General features: G+C 35.6%; 2 pseudogenes; both read left to right on the forward strand.

Moving 5' to 3' along the window:
• LOC114048094 overlaps nucleotides 1–11,095 on the forward strand; it is a 62,616-nt pseudogene extending 51,521 nt beyond the window's left edge.
• Nucleotides 11,096–15,084: 3,989 nt separating this feature from the next.
• On the forward strand, nucleotides 15,085–16,046 carry LOC114048095 (annotated as a pseudogene).
• The last annotated feature ends 4,436 nt before the right edge of the window (nucleotides 16,047–20,482 follow it).

Here is a 20,482-nt window from a genome sequence, read left to right on the forward strand (position 1 = left end):
GCAAGTAGGCAAAACTAAAGTTTTATACATAAGCAAAGAAAAAAACTTCCTTCACACTTCATTATGTCTTAATACTCACCAACGTTTTTAATCAATAATTGGTACCTGTATGACCTGTGCAAATAAGAATGTTTGACAATCAAATGTTCTCACCTTTCCTCTCAACATTTCACTCTATCAAAATTGCATTGCTCCTTTTCTACTGCTTTTAACAAACCTTTTTCCTGCTATAAAAACTGTTCCCAAATTAATCCATTGAAACATGTGTTTCTAGAAAATGAGAATCCAGATAGTTGCTAAAACCAGTGAAACCTAAGCAGAAAAATGTCTCAATTTTTTAAAAGTATTTTCACTGTTTGGCAACAGTGTTTAGGATGGGTTTCAAGAGAACATAATCACATGGGAAAATGTTAAAATAGCTTTCATTTACCTAGTCATTTAAGATTTGCAAAGCACTTGTATACATTATCTCATTTGGTCCACACATAAGGTATGCTGACTCTTTAAGGATCCTTTTTTATACGGAGCAGTTGATGAGGAAGAGAGAAGGAAAAAAGGGTGTTTTTTGTATAAGGAAGAAATTTATTTATTGTATGTTGATGTGTGATGCATTGCTGCTACAATGGATAAAAAATTTTATACATAGTGGGTGTAGAAAAAAGAACTTTGCTTTAATATACATTGCTAGTATGTGCGTAAGATGAAACAGATTCAGATAGTGTCATACAATGTTGCAGACAAAATGATCTATGGCATATATGTGAGGACTCATAACTGGTCAATAATGGAAAGTAAAGTCTCACTCGTCAGGGAAGAGTTTATTGTCATGCAGAAGCACAGCAATATTTTTTATTAAACATAGCAAACTGTTAATATAAAAATAATAATTTCAAGAGAACCCATCAGTCAACAAGATTTATTTATTTAACACAAGCGCTATGCTAGACACCAGAGATAGACTACTGTGGGGAAAACTTCAGATAACTGTAAAGCATGATGGTGCATCAATTAATATGAATATACATATTTTATTATTAAAGGGTATAAAACTTTAAAATGTGAAATCATATAAGCATTTGGATTTAATACAATTTGGATACAATTAAAATCCTGATTATCAACTTAATAGATAAAAGTTGAAGAACTGTGACTTCTTTAGTGGAAGATACTGATGATTGGCAGGCTTTCGTTTAAGTCACTAATGTCACAGTAGGAGAGGAAGAGGAACCAGGTGATGGTAACTAGAGTAGGATTCTGAGAACAATTTAAGGGCTGAAGGGTGACGGGGGTGAAGTTCAGGTAAGAAATCTACTATGTCAGAATCCTTTAGTCAATGGATAGGCTACTGCAACTGAGTGGTTCCTGATTGGTCAGACAGAGAATTGACTTCATTGCCAGGAGTTCCAGTGAGAGCCATTGGCCTTCAGTGCCATTTAGAGTTGGATAAAAAAAAAGGTGAAATCATTCATTAAAAAAGTTTGTTGCTCTCTGCTGTAATCTCTGGCTTAAGAAGGCAAAGGAGAGGGACCTTTGTAGCTGCTTCGGTATCCTGGTGAGGTGATTTATGGAATCAACCAGAACTGAATTTTAATGACCTCTATTTTTACTGGACAACACAGCTAGAGGTATATAAACAATTCTCTGGGATATTCTGTATAGCTCAAGGATAACTAGTATGATGAGTTTTGCAGTTTTCTAGCTTAAAAAGAAATGCTGAAGTGCTATTCATATTCAGGGCTAATATTTTCTAAACACCCTCTTAAACGTGATATTTAATTGAAAGGGCTTGCAAGGGCTATATCTAAATAGATAAAAGAATTTCTGTGACTGAAAGGTGATAATATTCAATGGTCAAGCAGTGAGAAAGCAAGCAATTTTGAGAGGTGTTCCTAAATGTACCAATAATTTTGAAGTCTAGGGTCCAGAATAGGCAGTCACTCTGAGCACACACATTTTTCTCTTCATGTTTTTCAATGCCAGGTTACTGTATGTGTCTGCCCAGTCCTTCTTTTAAGGAGTGTTTGGTTTAGATTTATATGTATATTATGGCATATGAATGTATTTTTCTATAGGTACATATGTGTTTTCTTAAAGTTAATTATATACTTATGTTTAAGATCTAAATGTGCCATTATTGTATGTGGTTGGTTGTTTAGATAGAAAATACATTGAATAGGAACTTGAGAGCCAGGGGGATGAGTAGAGAAAAGGTATTTCCCCTCGGCCATACCTGTGGGTATGTTCTAGGTAAGATTATTCCTAGAATTGTGAGAGAAATTTAATGTATGCATTTGGTGGTGATCTATCTTGGAATTTAGACCTGCTAATATGAGAATAGGTTAGACGAACAAGCCAAACTTAGAGAGATGGTGATGTACATGTGAGCATCTACTCAGGGTGGGTTTTGATTATAAATTAATGTAGTTACTAGAACTCACCTGTAGTGCTCATTGTTAGTGAGCACACCACCTTTTTAAGGTAGGTACTACTGGTATTATTATCCCCATTTTAGAGATGAGTAAACTAAAGCTCAGAAAAAATCAAATGATTTGTCTATGGTCTCATAGCTAGTAAATGTTAAAGATTGATCCCAGGTTTATTCTCACACTGAGTTCAGTTCTCTCTCCATTATACTATGCTATCTTTTTGGATAGTTATTGATGCAAATTCAAGTATCTTTGTGATTATGGTTTTTCACAGAGTGATATAACTGGGAGTAAGAAGGAAAAAATATAAAGGAGAGGAAGCAGCTATGCAGATTGACTTACAAACTCTTCAAGTTGGATATTCCTACCATTGGTTCATATTACAATTACAGTATCACAGAACTTCAAAGAAGGAAGGGATCTCAGTGAGCATCAAGTTCAAAGTCGTATCTTAAAAAAATATCTCTTGAATGAAAAACCCTCAAAAGTTATAATCCAGTCTTTTCTGGAAGACCTAAAGTGAAGGGAGATACATTCCTTAGTGAGGCAGCTCATTAAAGTTTTTAATAGCTCTAAAGCCTTTCTTCCTTCCTTCTTTCTTTCCTTCTTTTATTCTTTCCTTCCATCTTCCTTTCCTTCTTCCTTCTTTCTGTTCTCTCTTTCTATCCTTCCATCCTTCCTTCCATATTTCACAGTGACCCATAAAGGATTCTGCAGAAAGGATCTATGTGTCAGCTATAATTAAGACTAGAAACTTTCAGAATAAAGTTCCAACTCTAATTTTATGGTTATAAATGATTTCTGAGGTCCTTTTTAACTTTTACATTCTATGAAATTCGACTAGACAAACAATATATACTTAATTTTGTATAAATTGATGATACCTGATGCCAAGATTTCAGCTCATTTTATAGGAAGCAATTGCAAACCAAAAAAAAAAAAGTGAATGATTAAAGTATTAAAATTAATGGAAGCCAAAAAAGCATTTAAGAGAAATTAGTTAATTAAATTATCCTGATTTCATTATGTGATTGTTAAATTTTCTGTAAATGAGAATATATATTCAATGTTGTATTGATCAAATCAATAAAAATAGGTTGTTGGAAGTAACATGGCTATTTTAATCAATCCAATAGCTCATGAAGCTATTAAAATAAAATCATTGAAGTTAATACTTGCTGACTTCAAAGACCTATATAATAAGAAAGGTTTACATATGAATTTTTTATATTATATTACCAATTGCATTTCAATTTTCTTAGAATGAATTTTTCAGAAGTGGTTATAATTAAATGTTTATTCATACTATATTTTAGATATTTCTTGTTACTATCATGTTGACATTTATATTTTTAACATAAGGCATATGTATGTATATTTAGATATGTGTATGTGTGTGTGTAAACCCATATATGCATGTGAATCTTGATCTAAGTAAGAAAGCAAATCTTTTTTTTGATTCATTCATTTATTTATTTTTAGTTTTCAACATTCACTTCCACAAGATTTTGAGTTCCAAATTTTCTCCCCATCTCGATGCTCCCCCAACCTCAAGACAGCTTGCATTCTGAATACCCTTTCCCTTAATCTGTCCTCCCTGATATCTCTCCCCACTTCTCTTATCCCCTTCCTCTTCTATCTTTCTGTAGGATAGAGTTCTATACCCTATTGCCTGTATATCTTATTTTCCAGTTGCATGTGACAGTAATTTTTTAACATTTTTTTTAAAACTTTGGGTTCCAGAATTTCTCCCTTCCTCCCTCCCCACCCACCCTCATTGAGAAGGTAAGCAACTTGATACAAGTTATACTTGTGTAGTCATGCAAAACACTTCCATAGTAGTCATGTTTTGAAAAAACTAGCTATATTTCCTTTCATCCTATCCTGCTCACCCCCTGTTTATTCTATTATCCCTTTTGACCCTGTACCTCCACAAAAGTATTTGCTTCTGATTACCCCCTCCCCCAATCTGCCTTCCCCTCTATCATCCCCCTGTTCTCTTGGCCCCTTCCCCTCAATTTTCCTGTAAGATAAGACAGATTTCCCTACCCAATTAAGTGTGTAAGTTATTCCCTCCTTAAGCCAAATACAATGAGAATAAGATTCACTCATTCCCTCTCACCTTCCCCCACTTCCCCTCCAATGTAAAAGCCTTTTCTTGTCTGTTTTCTGTGAGATAATTTACCCCATTCTACCTCTTCCTTTCTCCTTCTCCCAGTATACTCTTCTACCACCCCTTAATTTTATGCTCCAGATATCACCCATTCATCTTCAACTCACCCTGTGTCCTCTATCTATCAATCTATCTATACATATGATTTTTTTCCCTCCAACTACCCTAATACTGACAAAGGTCTCATGAGTTACAAATATCATCTTTCCATGTAAGAATGTAAACAGTTCAACCTTAATAAGTACCTTATGATTTCTCTTTCCTCTTTACCTCTTCATGCTTCCCTTGAGTCCTGTATTTGAAAGTTGAATTTTCAATTCAGTTCTGGTCTTTTCATCAAGAATGCTTGAAAGTCCTGTATTTCTCTTAATATCCATTTTTCCCCTGAAGGATTATATTCAGTTTTACTGGTTAGGTGATTTTGGGGCTGTAATCCTATCTCCTTTGCCCTCCAGAATATCATATTTCAAGCCCTCTGGTAACTTAATGTAGAAGCTGCTAAATCCTGTGTTATTCTGATTGAGTTTCCACAATACTTGAATTGTTTCTTTCTGGCTGCTCGCAATATTTTCTCCTTGACCTGAGAACTCTGGAATTTGGCTACAACATTTCTAGGAGTTTTCCTTTGGGGATCTCTTTCAGGAGGTGATCAATGGATTCTTTCCATTTCTATTTTACCCTCTGGTTCTAGAATATCAGGGCAGTTTTCCTTGATAATTTCTTGAAAGATGATGTCTAGGTTCTTTTTTTTTATCATGGTTTTCAGATTTAAATTATCTCTACTGGATTTGTTTTCCAGGTCAGTTGTTTTTCCAATGAGATATTTCATATTGTCTTCTATTTTTTCACTCTTTTGGTTTTGTTTTCATCTTGATTTCTCATAAAGTCACTGACTTCCAATTGCTCTATTCTAATTTTTAAGAAAGTATTTTCTTCAGTTAGATTTTGGACTTCTTTTTCCATTTGGTCAATTTTGCTTTTTAAGGCATTCTTCTTCTCATTGGTTTTTTGGACCTCTTTTGCCATTTGGGTTAGGCTATTTTTTAAGGTGTTATTGTTTTCAATATTTTTTTAGGTTTCCTTTAGCAAATTGTTGATTTGTTTTTCATGCTTTTTTTGCAACACTCTCATTTCTCTTCCCAGGTTTTCCTCTACTTCTCTTACTTGCTTCTCAAAATGCTTTTTGAGCTCTTTCATGGCCTGGGACCAATACATATTTTTCTTGGAGGTTTTGGATGTAGGAGCTTTGACTTCGCTGTCTTCTTCTTGTTGTATGTTTTGATTTTTTTTCTCACCAAAGAAAGATTTTATAGTCTGACTTTTTTTTTGCACAGATTTTTCATGATCCCAGTCAATTTCTTGAGTTATAAACTCTTTTTTAAGGTAGGGGTCTGCTTCCAATGTGGAGAATATACTGTCCCAAGCTTTGGGGTTTTGTGCAGCTGTTGTCAGAGATACTTCTAGGGAATTGTAAATTTTCAGTTCTTCCAAGGCACTGTGATCAAGGGCAAGGTGTTTACTCCTTTCCTGGCCTATGCTCTGGTCTGTGAGTGACCACAAGCACTCTTTTCTGCCTTGGAACTGTGAGGAGGATTTCCTCTCCACCACCACTACAAGCTCCACCATGTCAGCACTCTTCCTCGTCCCAGGACTGTCACCCAGAACTGTGACCCAGATCCAAGCACAGGCAAAGCAAGAGAATCCTGCACTAGCAAAGAGATCCCTGCAATGACCCTCTGATCAGCCACTCGATTCCTTCTCATTCTGTGGGCCTGATGCTATGAGAATAGCCACCGCTCTGGGGCTGTACTCACCTGGGACTGAGTTTTTCTGTTGCCACAGTCATATACTTTTCCTACTGACCTTCTAACTTGTCTTTGATGTTCATGGGTTAAGAAGTGTGGAAACCACCACAGCTCCCTTTGATTCAGTGCCCTGAGGTCAGCTCCAGGTTCACTGAGGCCTTTTTTGATTATGAGAACTGCACTTCTCTCCCAGCATAGCATGATAGACCTTTCTAATAAACTAACCAGATTGTCTTGGCCTGGAAATTTGTTTCACTCTGTCTTTTTGTGAGTTCTGCTGCTATAGAATTTGTTTAGAGCCATTTTTTACACATATTTGGAGGTGTTTGGGGGAAAGCTCAAGCAAGTCACTGCTTTTACTCCACCATCTTGGCTCTGCCCCCAGCAAATCTTGATTAATGTGTGCCCTCTGGATTTTGCATCTTCTTTTTACCCCTCTTCCCTTACTCTTCCTCTATGGCCTATATTTGGCTTTTTAGTGTATTAATATCTCCGGTACCTTGTTGTGATTATAAATCATTCTAATAAGCATTAAAAAAAACAACACATAACTCTCCTGGCATTCTTTTCATGAATGTAATAGCTCAAATTAAATAAATGAGAAATCATTATTTCATTTGTATTCAATGTGACAATGCTATTCATATTACATTTTTTTTTCAAGAATTTATGGGAGTGAAGCATGTATTGACATGGACATTTATTTATATTTTGTCACTAATTTAAGCTTATTCAAGTTATCAGTTTTTTTTAAATGGTTACCTTGTCCTTCTCAAATTTTTAACAATTTCTACTTTTTGTACTATTTTTATGGGGAGTAAAGGGAAACCTCCTTTGGTTTTAGTCAAAATGGCCTGAGAGAGTTAGTTAATACCATTCAATTCCACAGTGTCATGTTCAAAATATGGAAGAAATCATAGAATTCTGTCACTGAATCCTAAAGGATGTAAGGATTTGTGTCATTGAGGAAACTGAAACCTAAAGTTGTAAAATGATTTGTTGAAAATGAAATAGTTAATAAATGACTCTAATTTGAACCCCAAACTAGCACTTCCTTTCGGTATCTGCTCAAAATTTTAATGAAGACAACATTTTTCTTCAGGTTCTGAATTTACAAGCCCATGCTAAGTTATATGCTTTAAAGTATAGTAAGAATTTATTTTTAAAATTTTCTACCCCAGCCAGCAAACATTTTAAAATTAGATGCAAATGGATGTTAATGTGCATTCTACAAAGCATGAAACTAAGATGATTTTCCAAATGTATGACACAGTGTTGCTTAGAATGGTAAAAAATTCTACCTTTAGGTTACATGTGCTATAATTTCTTGAAATCCACTGTCCTAAGGACACTTCAGACATAGTGCTTCTAGACTGTATGAACTGATTTGGATTTTGAAATACATGTAAACAGATCTACATTAAAATTCTAAGAGCCAGGAAGAAGATCTGCTAAGGTAAATTCTAGTATATTCCTCTTTGTTTCTCTGTTCTAAATTAATTTTTTTTCTTTGCATATGGCAGGGAACATGATCTAGGAAACACGAAAGATGCCAATGACACATTTTAACTGAAGGTTATCCTTGACTCTTTCATCTCCAATACTTCACCTATGGAATTAATCACTGAGTCTTATTTACTCTACAGCACAGTATTTGTCTCAACAGTCCTAATTCAGACAAATATGCCCTTTTAAATTAACTGCGATAGACTCTTAACCACTCTCCCTTATTCTTCTCCACTCCATTCCATTATTCCACAGCTGCCAAATTGATACTCCATAAACATTTCTGATCAAGTCATCTCCCTACTCCAAAATCTTCAGTGACTTTTGGATAAAATATTAAACTTTCAGGGAATAGTTAATACCCTCCTCAATCTGACTTGTCCCTGCCTTTCAGATTACTACCCCTTAGTCTAGTCCAATGGTCTTGCTAACTGCTCTCCTCTTAAAGTATTTCAGTTTCTGCTTTTGTTCCTTACTATAGTTTGACCTTCCCTCATGTGTGAAATTCAGTTCCTCCTCACTTAAATCTATATATAACATTTTGCTATTCTCATAAATGTTATTTGATTTGTAATTTTTAATATATATTTAAAATTTTTTCAAAATAGTTACATAAACTGCAATGCATTGTGGCCAGTATTTCTTTAGTCATTACTTAGTCATATGAGAACTTAACTAAATAGCCACTGAGGTCCCTTTCAACAAGTGAACAGATAAAATAATTCAAAGTTCACATAAAGTAACTTGAAGAAATGGGGGAAATCCACAACTGAGGAATTAGTAAAGGTAACATGCAGGACGCGGTCCATGAATGGTACTTTGAAGTACTTTGGGGACCCTATAAGGTGAAGGTGTCAAAACATTGAATTCCACTCATAAGGGGCAAATTCAGGTTCACAATTCCCATGCAAATATATATGTATGTATGTATGTATGTATGTATGTATGTATGTATGTATGTATATGGTAAGATGAGTCAGTGACTACCAAGGGACTCTGACTTGGATGTTAAAAGCTGTTAAAAATCCAGAGATGAAGCAGTAGAGTAAGTAGAGAGCAAGAAGAGTCATAAGAAGTAATAAACAGAAGACATAGAGGGCTTTCATATGAGAAAGCTCACTCTTCATCTGATTTGATGGGAACTTGCTGATTGGAAGAGAAGCATTGCTATTGGCTGAAGAAAGGCTAGGGCCGCTACTGAATCCTCATTGAAAGGGGATCATTTGGGGAAGAGAGAAGGTAAGTGCTGGTGGTGAGGTGAATGACGGTAGCTGCAGGGTATGGGGCTTTAGGGGCCTTTGACCTTCTTAACCTCAAGCAGTCCCAGGGATTCCAGGGATCAATCTTTTCAAACTTGGAGCCTACCCACACTACTGCAAGAAACTGCCTGGCCCCTGGTATTGGAAGGGAAAGAATAGGCCAGAGGAAGGGGAGAGGAAAGGAGAGAGAACTGTTCTAGCCCTTGAAGAGTTGGGAAGGGAGAGGAGGAAAGAGGGTGTAGCTGTGAATTGTCAACCTTATCATTGCATCCCCAGCTCTCAGACCTACAGGGTGCAGTCACTTCTTCTCTGAGCCTTTGTAATCAAGACTGTTTAAAGAATCATGTGCAATATCAGTCCACAAAGGGACTTTGGAGATCAGGTAGCCCAACCCTCACATTTTGCACATGGGAACCTGAGATCCAGAGTGAAGACGCTAGCCCAAGGTCAAACAGACCACAATTAGCAAAGACAAAATCTAAACCAGGGTTTCTGATTCCAAATTCGAGGCTCTTTCTACTATGTTGTTACCTGAAAGAACAGAAGGTTCTGCTTGATAACATTTGAGAATGGCAGAAATCCTGTAATTCAGTGTGATATAATAGTAAGAGCTCACTTTAAAATCAGAAGACTTGAGCTCAAATCCCATCTCTGCAACTCACTACACGCTGGATGGAGAAGTCATTTTCCTTCCTTCTACCTTCTTCAATAAATTGAGGGGAATGGACTAAATAATTTCCAAGGACTCTCTCAGTTCTGAACCTTATGATTCTAGTGCTGTGAAGATACAGAATAATAATTTGCAGAAGGTATAAATGGAAGTCACCTGGTGACCCAGTACTAGACACAGACTTTGTCAGTAGACTTAAAACCATGATTTCCTCTGTTTCAATCCCATGATTAATTGAACTCTTGATTCCAGCTGGTGGGACTCAAAGGGACATTTTGAGGCAGAATGTTTCCTCCAGCTAAGAATCATACCCTTGAAATAGCCATAACGTCCACCTAAAATAGTACTAAATAATCTATCATCCATTAAGCTATCCAAATTCATCCTTAGCCATTTCATATTTCTCACCTGGAATACTTCCTGAGGTAGATGTGTAGAACATCGAGTTACTAAATATCAGAACTAGAAGGAGGTGGGAGCCAAGATGGAGGAGTAAACAGTAAGCCACTCTCACTCTTCCTTATTGAACTCTAAAAACCCCAAAAATTATCACCTTCAGGAAAAAAAAATCTGGAACAGCAGAGCCAGCAGAAATACAGGGTGCAGCAGTCCATTAGCCCAAGAGGCTTAGGGGATTAAGGAAAGGTCTCCCTCACTCTGGTAGAATGGGAGCAGTACAGGACTGGAGGCATCCAAGTGAGCCAGTAGCAAACCCCACTTCAACAACCCACCAGGAGATCCTGAGCCCCCGGGTTGGTGGAGCAGGCAAACACCAACACCAGGACCCTACTTGCCTTGTGCTTCAGTGCAACTCTAGGTAGGCAGTTGTCCTCCAGCAGCCAAACCTCCCTGTGCGTCAGTGCAGTTGAGGTGAGCAGGTGTTTTCCAGTGGCCAAACCACACTCCACACTAAGAGTTTCAGTGTAGCCCCAACTTATAAACCAGCAGGAGATTCTGAGGCCCAGGATGATGGAACATGTAAGTGCCAACCCCGGAAACCCCACCACACCCCACCCAAGTGCCTTGGTACAGTCAGGGGAACTGGTAGGCCCCAGCTCAGAAAACTACCACCTGAACCAGCGTTAGGCATCCTGCAGCAGCCAAACCTCCTGGTGCTTCAGCACAACTTCAGGAAGGACAGCTCCAGGCAGGTAGACATCCTCCAGCAGCCAAAACTCCCCATGCTTCAGAGCAGCCCAGGTGAGCAAGAGTCCTCCAGGGGCCAGACACCCCACTTCCCCCCCCCAAGAGCTTGAGTGTATCTCCTGTGAAATGTTGAAAAACCCCACTGGTCTCAGCACACACCAGCCACCACCACTAAGTCCCAGGCTCAGCACCAAGTAAACTGCCAGACCCCTCCAGCCTCCAGTCTTCCATTGGCCAAATGGAAAAGGAGGTGCATAAACTAACTGAAGAAAACAATTCCTTAAAAAATAGAATTAGGCAAGTGAAAGCTAATGACCTTATGAGACATCAAGAATCAGCCAAAGTCAAAAGAATGAAAAAATAGAAGAAAACATAAAATACCTCTTTGGAAAGACCACTAACCTGGAAAAAGTGGTCTAGGAGAGATAATTCAAGAATTATTGTTCCACCGAAAAGCCTTGATCAGAAAAAATTGTGGGAAAGATCTTTCAAGAAACCATCAAGGAAAATTACCCTGAGGACCTAGAACCACAGCATAGATTAGTAATCAAAAGAATCCATAGTTTGCTTCCAAAAAGAGATCCCAAATTGAATACACCAAAGTGTATTGTACCCAAATTCCAGAATTATCATGTCAAGGAGAAAATACTGCAAGCAGTTAGAAAATAAACAATTTAAATGTTGTGGAACCATAGTCAGGATTACACAGGACCTTTCAGCTTCTACATTAAAAGATTGGAGGCCTTGGAATATGATATTCCATAAGGCAAAAGAGCTTGAATTATAACCAAGGATAAACTACCCAGCAAAATTGAGCATAATCTTTCAGGGGAGGAGATAGACATTCAATGAAAGAGGGGACTTCCAAAACTTTTGGATGAAATTACCAGAGCTCAACAGAAAATTTGATCTTCAAATTAAAGACTCAAGAGAAGCAGAAACAAAATAAAAAGGAAAGGAAAAAAACAAACATGATATTCAATAAGGGCAAATTGTTTACATCCCTACAAGGGAAGATGACACTTGCAACTTTTGGGAATGGTATCATTATTATGACTTTTAAGAGGGGTATACATAGACACAGGGCATAGGTATAAGTTAGCTTTGATGTAATGATAAAACATCTATGTGGTGAAAAGTGATTGTACTAGGAGAAGAGGAAAGTAGGAGGCAGAAAAGGGCAAATTACATCACATGAAGAGGCACAGATGTATTATAGTAGTGAAAAAGAAGGGAGGGAGATGAGCATTTTTTGAACCTTACTCTCATCAGATTTGGTTCAAAGGGAGTAACATACTCAGTTAGATATAGAAATCTAACTGAATCTGTAAGAAGTAGGAGGGGAAAGGGGAAAGAAATAGGACAGGGTTGATAGAAGGGAGGGCAGAATGAGGGAGGTTGTAGTCAAAAACAAAACTCTGGTAGGAGGGAAAGAAAGGAGAGAGAAAAGCATAAATGGGATGGGCGATAGGATGAAGAGAAAGTCTCAGATTATCATAACTGTGAATGTGAATAGGATGAACTCTCTCATAAAATGGAACCAGATAGCTGAATGGATTAAAAATCATAGTTCTACATAGTTTACAAGAAACACATTTGAAGCAGAGGGGCACAAACAGAGTAAATATAAAAGGTTGGAGTCGAATATATTATGCTTCAATTGAAGTAAAAAAAAAAAGAAAGCAGGGGTACCAATCCTTATCTCAGACAAAGCAAAAGCAAAAATAGATCTAATTAAAAGGGTTTAGGAAAGAAAATACATCCTGCTGAAAGGCACCATAGACAGTAAAATAATATCATTACTAAATATATATGCAAAAAGTGATATAGCATCCAAATTCTTAGAGGAGAATTTAAGGGAGTTATAAAAAGAAATAGACAGCAAAACTATACTAGTGGGGGACCTCAACCTCCTCCTCTCTGAACTAGATAAATCTAACCACAAAATAAACAAGAAAGAAGTTAAGGAGGTGAATAGAATTTTAAGAAAATTAGATATGATGGACCTCTGGAGAACATGGAATGGGGATCTAAAGGAATATAACTTTCTTAATGGTTCGTGACACCTACACATATATGGCATAACAATCCAATGCAGAAAGTCAGAAATATTAAATTCATCCTTTTTTATCATCTTGCAGTAAAAAGTATGTGTTATAAAGGGCCATGGAAAGATAGAATAAAAATTAATTGGATACTAAATAATCTAATCCTGAAGAATGAGCAGGTCAAACAACAAATTGCAGAAACAATAAATAACTTAATCCAAGAGAATGACAGTAATATGACAAAATACTAAAACTTATGGGATGCAGCAAAAGTGGTTCTTAGGGGAAGATTGTTATCTGTAAATGTTTACGTGAATAAAATAGAGAAAAAGGAGATCAATGAATTGGGTATGCAACTAAAAAAACTAGAAAAAGAACAAATTAACAATCCCCAATTAAATACCAAATTAGAAATTCTGAAAAACAAAGGAGAGAATAATAAAACTGAAATAAAAAAAAAACTATTGAACTAATAATTAAAACTAAGAGCTGGTTTATGAGAGAACCAATAAAATAGACAAACTTTTGCTTAATTTGCTTTAAAAAAAGAAGGAAGAAAACCAAATTGCAAGAATCAGAAATAAAAAGGGTAAATTCACCACCAAAGAAGAAGAAATTAAAACAGTAATTAGGAGTTATTTTGCCCAATTATATGCCAATAAATTTAACAATCTTTGTGAAATGGATGAATATGTCCAATAATATAAGTTGCCAAGATTAGCAGAAGAAGAAATAAAATATTTAAATAACCCCATTTCAGGAAAAAAAAAATTGCAAGCCATCAATGAACTCCCTAAGAAAAGGTCTCCAGGGCCAGATGGATTTGCAAGTGAATTCTATCAAACATTTAAGAATGATTAATTCTAATATTATATAAACTATTTGGGAAAATAGGCAAAGAAAGATTTCTACCAGTTTATTTTTTTATGTTACAAATATTATGCTGATACCTAAACTGGGAAGAACCAAAACAGAGAAGAAATTTATAGACCATTTTCCTTAATGAATATAGATGCAAAAATTTTAAATAAAATATTAGCGAAGAGATTACAGCAATTTATCACAAGGATAACATACTATGACCAGGTAGGATTTATACCAGGAATGCAGGGCTGATTCAATATTAGGAAAACTATCCACATAATTGATCATAACAACACCAAAACTAACAGAAACCACATGATCATCTCCATAGATGCAGAAAAAGCTTTTGACAAAAGACAATACTCTTTCCTATTAAAAGATTAGAGAGCATAGGAATAAATGGAGTCTTCCTTAAAATGATAAGCAGCATCTATCTAAACCATCAGCAAACATTATATGTAATAGGGATAAGCTAGAAGCATTTCCAATAAGATCAGGGGTGAAACAAGGGTGTCTATTATCACCACTGTTATTTAATATTGTATTACATGTGCTAGCTTTAGCACTAAGAGAAGAAAAGTAAATTGAAGGAATTCAAACAGGCAATGCAGAAATAAAACTATCACTCCTTGCAGATTATATGATGAAATAATTAGAGAATCCTAAAGAATCAAGTAAAAAAAAAAACTCCTCGGAAAAATAAACAAATTTATCAAAGTTGCAGAATATGCAGTAAACTCACACAAATCATTGGTATATGTATTTCTATATATCACTACACAAGTATGGAGTCTGAATGCAGATCAAAGTACATTATTTGCTCTCTCTCTCTCTCCTGTTTCTTCTAATGTGAAAATATGTTTAATATCAATATATGCATGTAAAGCCTATATCTTAGTGCTCACCATCTTGGGGTGGGGGGAGGATAGGGAGGGGGAGAAAATTTGGAACTCAAAATATTATGTAAGTAAATATTGAAAACTAAAAATAAATAAAATAATTTTAAAATAAGAACTGGAAGTGACCTCAAAAATCATCTAGCCTAGCCCCAAGACACCATATGGTATCATTGAAAGAACACTTGGCATAAGTTCTGGGACACCTGGGTTTAAATCCTAGCTTTAACACTAGCTTTGGGGTGGTGGATTAGACACATTCAGTTTGGTTACAAGTTAACATTTTCCCAGATGGGTGAAAGAAAAGGTTTAAACAAGTACTACCCTCCAGACTCTGATCCAGACAAGCATGACTCACAAATGATACCACCATAACCACCTGCTTTGTGAGCAGGCACAGAAACTTTCACAAGGCATTCTTGTCATCAGATTTGATATGCCCTATAATATCTGGTGTGATGACTATGAGAACCACATTGACACGAATGTTACAATGCTGAAAAGAAGGTTGGCAATTATCACACAAGTCCAATCAACAAGTTCAGAAAAAAATATCACCTCTGTGTCAACTACAACAAGATGCAGGCAAATCGTGCCAGTTGTGACTATGTGATTGTGAATGGTTCCCAGAGGAAAGAGGAGTGCTAGTACATGGTGAACAATGAACAGATCCTGACCACAGAGCAGAAGAAACAGAAACTGGAGATGGACAACATGTTCTGCCTGGAACATGGTATCACATTCCAAACAAGTTGCAGAAGTACATTCCCACCCTGTCCAACAACCAGGAAGCCCAGAGTACCTGGAAGGATGACTTTGCCCTTAAGGGCATGCTACAGAGGAAATTTAGGGAAAACATAAAGGCCACAAAGGAAAAGGCAGAAAAAGCTCTGTTCCAACAGACAAAGACAAACCTTAGCATCGCCCTGGTGCCTGAAACAGAGGAGGACTGGAAGTTTGCTGCCCTGCTCATGTACCACAACCTGGACTCATATGAAGACAAACAGAAATTAAAATGGACAGAAATCTTTGGCCACTCCTGGTTCCCTTTGACCTCGGTACATGGAGCCAGTAACAGCAAGGTGAATGGTGTCCTCAGGAAGCTGTCAATTAACCAAAACCCCATGCCCAGTGGGTTCTCCATCACTAGCAGCAACCTAGGAATTATTCATTGGAAGTCTAGGGATGGCTGGAGAGCCTTTAAGAGTCACAATTCAAAAAACACATCAAAGTTTTTCTCACAGTTCCCATAATTGCATTAACTCAGATACAGATTAAATTACTTAAAGGGCTCACAATGGACTTTTTTGAGAAGGGGGATTAACATGCCACCAAGATAACCAAGAAGAATTAAATAGGAAACATACAAAGCAATAGAATCATTATCACCAATGTTAACTAACATTAAATCTTTTGTATCACAGTAACCCATTCTCAATGTATATTTAAAGAGCAACTTTTGAGTCCCAGATGTCTCATGTAGTTATCTGGTCTCTAGATATTCTTTATTGAATAATAGGTTTTATTCTCAGCACAGTTCTTAAAGGGAGTTCTGCTTCTCTGGTTCAAATCTAGAAGTTTCCAGTTAGTTCTGACAGTATAAATTAGCACCATAACTTAAATTTGGTTCTCCAATTTTGAAACTTCAGAGAATTTAAGTTTATATATTATCCACTGTTTTTGTCCTTACCTAAATCCTGTACCTAATATAAAAATCTTTTTAAAAATGTGAGGGTCCAACCATAAAATGAGCTCTTCTGTCTTTTAAAATTATCAGACAGATACTTTAATAATGGAAAAATCCAAATTTGAAAACTTATTAAGAAAGCATATCTAATGCCTGAATTTCCATCACAAATAAATTTTTGGAAGCCAAATATATACATCTGTATATAATTCTTAGAGGAAACAGTCTAATCCTGTTATTTTCTCAAAACTTACTATCCCATTTAATTGGAGATCTATCACATTACATCCTTGTCTTATTACTTTGTCTAATTATTTCCCCCTTAAGAGTATGCTATTTCTATATTATCATTTGGCCACAAATGTAATGTAAAAGTTTAAGCTATTTTTTCTTACATCCAATTATACCGACTCAAAGATGTTTAAGTATCAGCCTATTACTTAATAGATTTAATATTGTACTTACAGAAATTCTTGATCATAGAAAATTTGATATAAAATGAAAAAAGAGGGAAATCATTATAACAATGTCATATATCAGAAGGTAAAAATTCCCTTAGCTCTGTTTTGATTCCGGGCATGAGTCATATCTGCAGCCAGTCATGTAGTCACTAGATGTTAAAAGCAGGGTTCAGGATTGATCAGTTGTGAAATTTTCTTTTTTAGGAAGGAAATAATTCAATTGGGAAATAGAGTAAGGAGGATTCTACCTTGGCCATGTATGAGGTTGTTCTCAATGCTTTTCCCAGGCACAGACATCAATCTTTAGCAGTTCTCAGTCTGAAGCACATGCCTTTCTACTATTTGCTTCATGACAATTCACACAACTATCCCTGTAATCAAAGCTCAAAATAATAGTAAATTACAGTTTCATAATTCCTTGAATAGCAAGTTCCAATAATCAGAACCTCAGGTGAATTCAGCTCTAAAAGATCACACATGAAAGTACTACTGCTCTCAGAATCCTTTTAAACAACGAGAACATCTTAAAGCAGGTCTTAAGCAGTTTACATAAATTTCTCCAAATGTTCTAATTCTAGATTAAAAAGTAATATTAGATTTTCCATTTAGATAGCATAAGTATTTATACTACAATCCTATTCCTTAAAAAAAAAGAAAAGTTCCTAACTCTAACCACACAACTTGATAGATTTACATCTTTGTTCCACAAGCTTATTTATCCTTCTCTAATTACACTCAGTCTGAAAGAATGAGATACTTCAGGAATTGAATCTTATACATAAGTGAAGTTCAAACACTATTTTAATTCTTGCTTAGGCCATAGGAATGACTACAAATTGAGATCAAAATAGCAGTATCTCTTCTACTTTGCAACTCATTACAGTAATTTAGCAATAAATTTTCTTGCAAATTAAAATTTAGTAGTCCTTCTAAAAATCACACAAGAGATTTTTACAAATAATTTCCTTCTAAAAGTATTTCCCCTTCTTGAAAAACAGTTTAAAGTTCATCGTGATATAAAAAAAATAATAATCACTAAACATTTATGGAGAAAAGTTGGAAATTTCTAAAATGATAGATATCTCTCTTTTCCACCTTAAAGCAAAAATAAACTTTAAAACTGGAATTCATTAAAACTAAGTTGGTATAAAATGCCCTCAAGTAACATCAATAAATCCCCACAGTATTAAAACAAAAACAAAAAAAGAGAAAGGGGACCAATTATATAGCACAAATTATTCACCAGGCTCTATAAGAAGTACTTTATAAACATTATCTAATTTGATCCTCACAACAACCCTATGAAATAGGTCCTATATTTGCCCCTCCATTTTGCATAAGAGGAAACAGAAACAATCAAAAGTAGCTCTCTAAAGTTGGATTTCAATTTAAGTCTTGCTGATTTTAGGAAGACTCAGGTCTTCCTGATTCCAGACTCAGTACATTATCCACTATGATGCAATGTCCCTTCATTGGAAGAAAGTTGAATTCTATTACTGTTATTGTACATTGTTTTCTAGTGATCTCTATGATATGAGTAGAGAAACCCTTTAAAGAAGCTTGTGTTGCCTTTTATTGTCTTCTCTCTTTATTGCCTTTATTGTAAAAGGGAGAAATAGGAAGATTCACAGGTTTTCATCTTCTTTGGTACTTTGCTGTGAGAAGAGATTTGTGACTAATTAGACAAAGCATATTGCTATATTATTTTTATCTCTGAGGAACTTGGCAGTTATTTGACTGAAAAGTATTACATGCAATAATAGTACAACAATTACTCAGTACCATGTAAGGTAGGTGTGAGCAAAAACAGTTTGTCTCTAATTTATTAGGAACAAAAGTGAAACAGCTAGCAATGTCATAGTGGCTAATTTCAAGTAATTGTTAAGTACACAGATGGAGACTCAAGAGCTACAGTGGCAAATAATAAGAGCATATTCCACACATCAAGTTGTTGCTAGGACTAAGAGATCAATTTGGCTTGTATGGCATAGTAGCTTAAGCATGGGCCCTTTCTGAAGACTGCTAATGTAAGCACAATTTGTTGATTGATCCAGCTAAGATATAGGAGCCATGTTACACCTGACCTATATTACATTCAGTATGGGGTTTATGTTTATCAAGCTTGACTATGCTTAAATTTTAGAACTTTCTTTTCTCCTCTAATTTCCCTTTGTCTTACTTTTGTTTTCTTCTTCTAACATCCCATTCTTTCCATGAAACCTTTGTCTTTAACTTTTCACACTCTACCATAGCTATTTGAACATATATCAATTCTTCTCAATTGAGCTATAAACTTCTAGATAGGAGGGGCTATATCCTTTATCTTCATATCACAAAAAGAACATTTAAGAAACAATTTTTTTAATTCAATTGAATTGTTTTAATTGCTTAGGTTATAAAATGGGTTGTAAGGTGAAAAATCCAAAAATAGAACATAGCTTTATTATGTTACCAAAGAAGGAAAGAAAGAAAGAAGGAAGGAAGGAAGGTCCAGAGTTAAATAAATTTTGTAACCCTGGGCATTCAGGCTTTTACTGCTGCTATTAGCTAGAAAAATTGAATCTCAAATAGAAGGAAGGGAAATGGGCAGTGATTTCATCTGAAGGCCAATGTAGCTTCTAAATATGTTCTGCTCTTTTTTTCCCCCTGCCTTTCCTATATCCCTTTTATTTTTAACTAAAACTGTGAATTCATTGGTATAAGAAACTGCTAGTGAGGAAAATCATTCTAATAATGCTTATTGGCACCTGCTCTACCTCTTATTATCTTAGAAATCTGCCTGGGGCACGGATAGATTAAGTGACTTGGCCAAGGTCACACAGCCAATATCCATCAAAAGCAGGACTTGAATGGAAAATTTTCTTACTGTTGAGACAAGGTGTTTGCTTTGTTTTGTTAACTAATTCACAATGCTACAGATGTTTTGCATAAGGCTACATAACATTGCATTTATTGTTTATTTATTTTTAATTCATGTGTTCTTCTTCCAAATAAATTGTGGAATCACAAGGTCAAAGGATGAGATAATTTATACCCTTTTATAGTTGAATCAAATATACTGGGAACTAGTCATGTAAAGGACTAGCAAGAGATAAAATGTCTTTGGTCTTAATACCACCTCAGCTAATGGCTGCTGACCAGAAACCTAGCTTCCCAGGGATGCATATATACACACATATTTATATGCATATATACACAAATGTACATACATATTCTTATATACATGCATACATGCAATACTTCTTGATATGTCTCCTCTCCTTTAAAAAAAGTATAGATCTTCTGAACGCACAAAATTAATAACTTGCACAGAGCTATTGTTGCTGTTTTAAATTTATAAGGCTCTTTGTGTTCATTATCTCAGTAAATTCTCATAACAGCTCTATTGGATAGATAGAGTTGGAAGTACTCTTTTATTTTTAATCAAATATAACCTAAGTTAAATGACTTGTCCATGATCACATGGCTAATTTGTGGCATAAACAGATGTTAAAACACATATCTTCTAACACCACATCTAAGAGCTTTTACTAAGTGGTGC

The sequence above is a fragment of the Vombatus ursinus genome, unplaced genomic scaffold, assembly GCF_900497805.2.
Source record: "Vombatus ursinus unplaced genomic scaffold, bare-nosed wombat genome assembly UNPS02014791.1, whole genome shotgun sequence".
NCBI lineage: Eukaryota > Metazoa > Chordata > Mammalia > Diprotodontia > Vombatidae > Vombatus > Vombatus ursinus.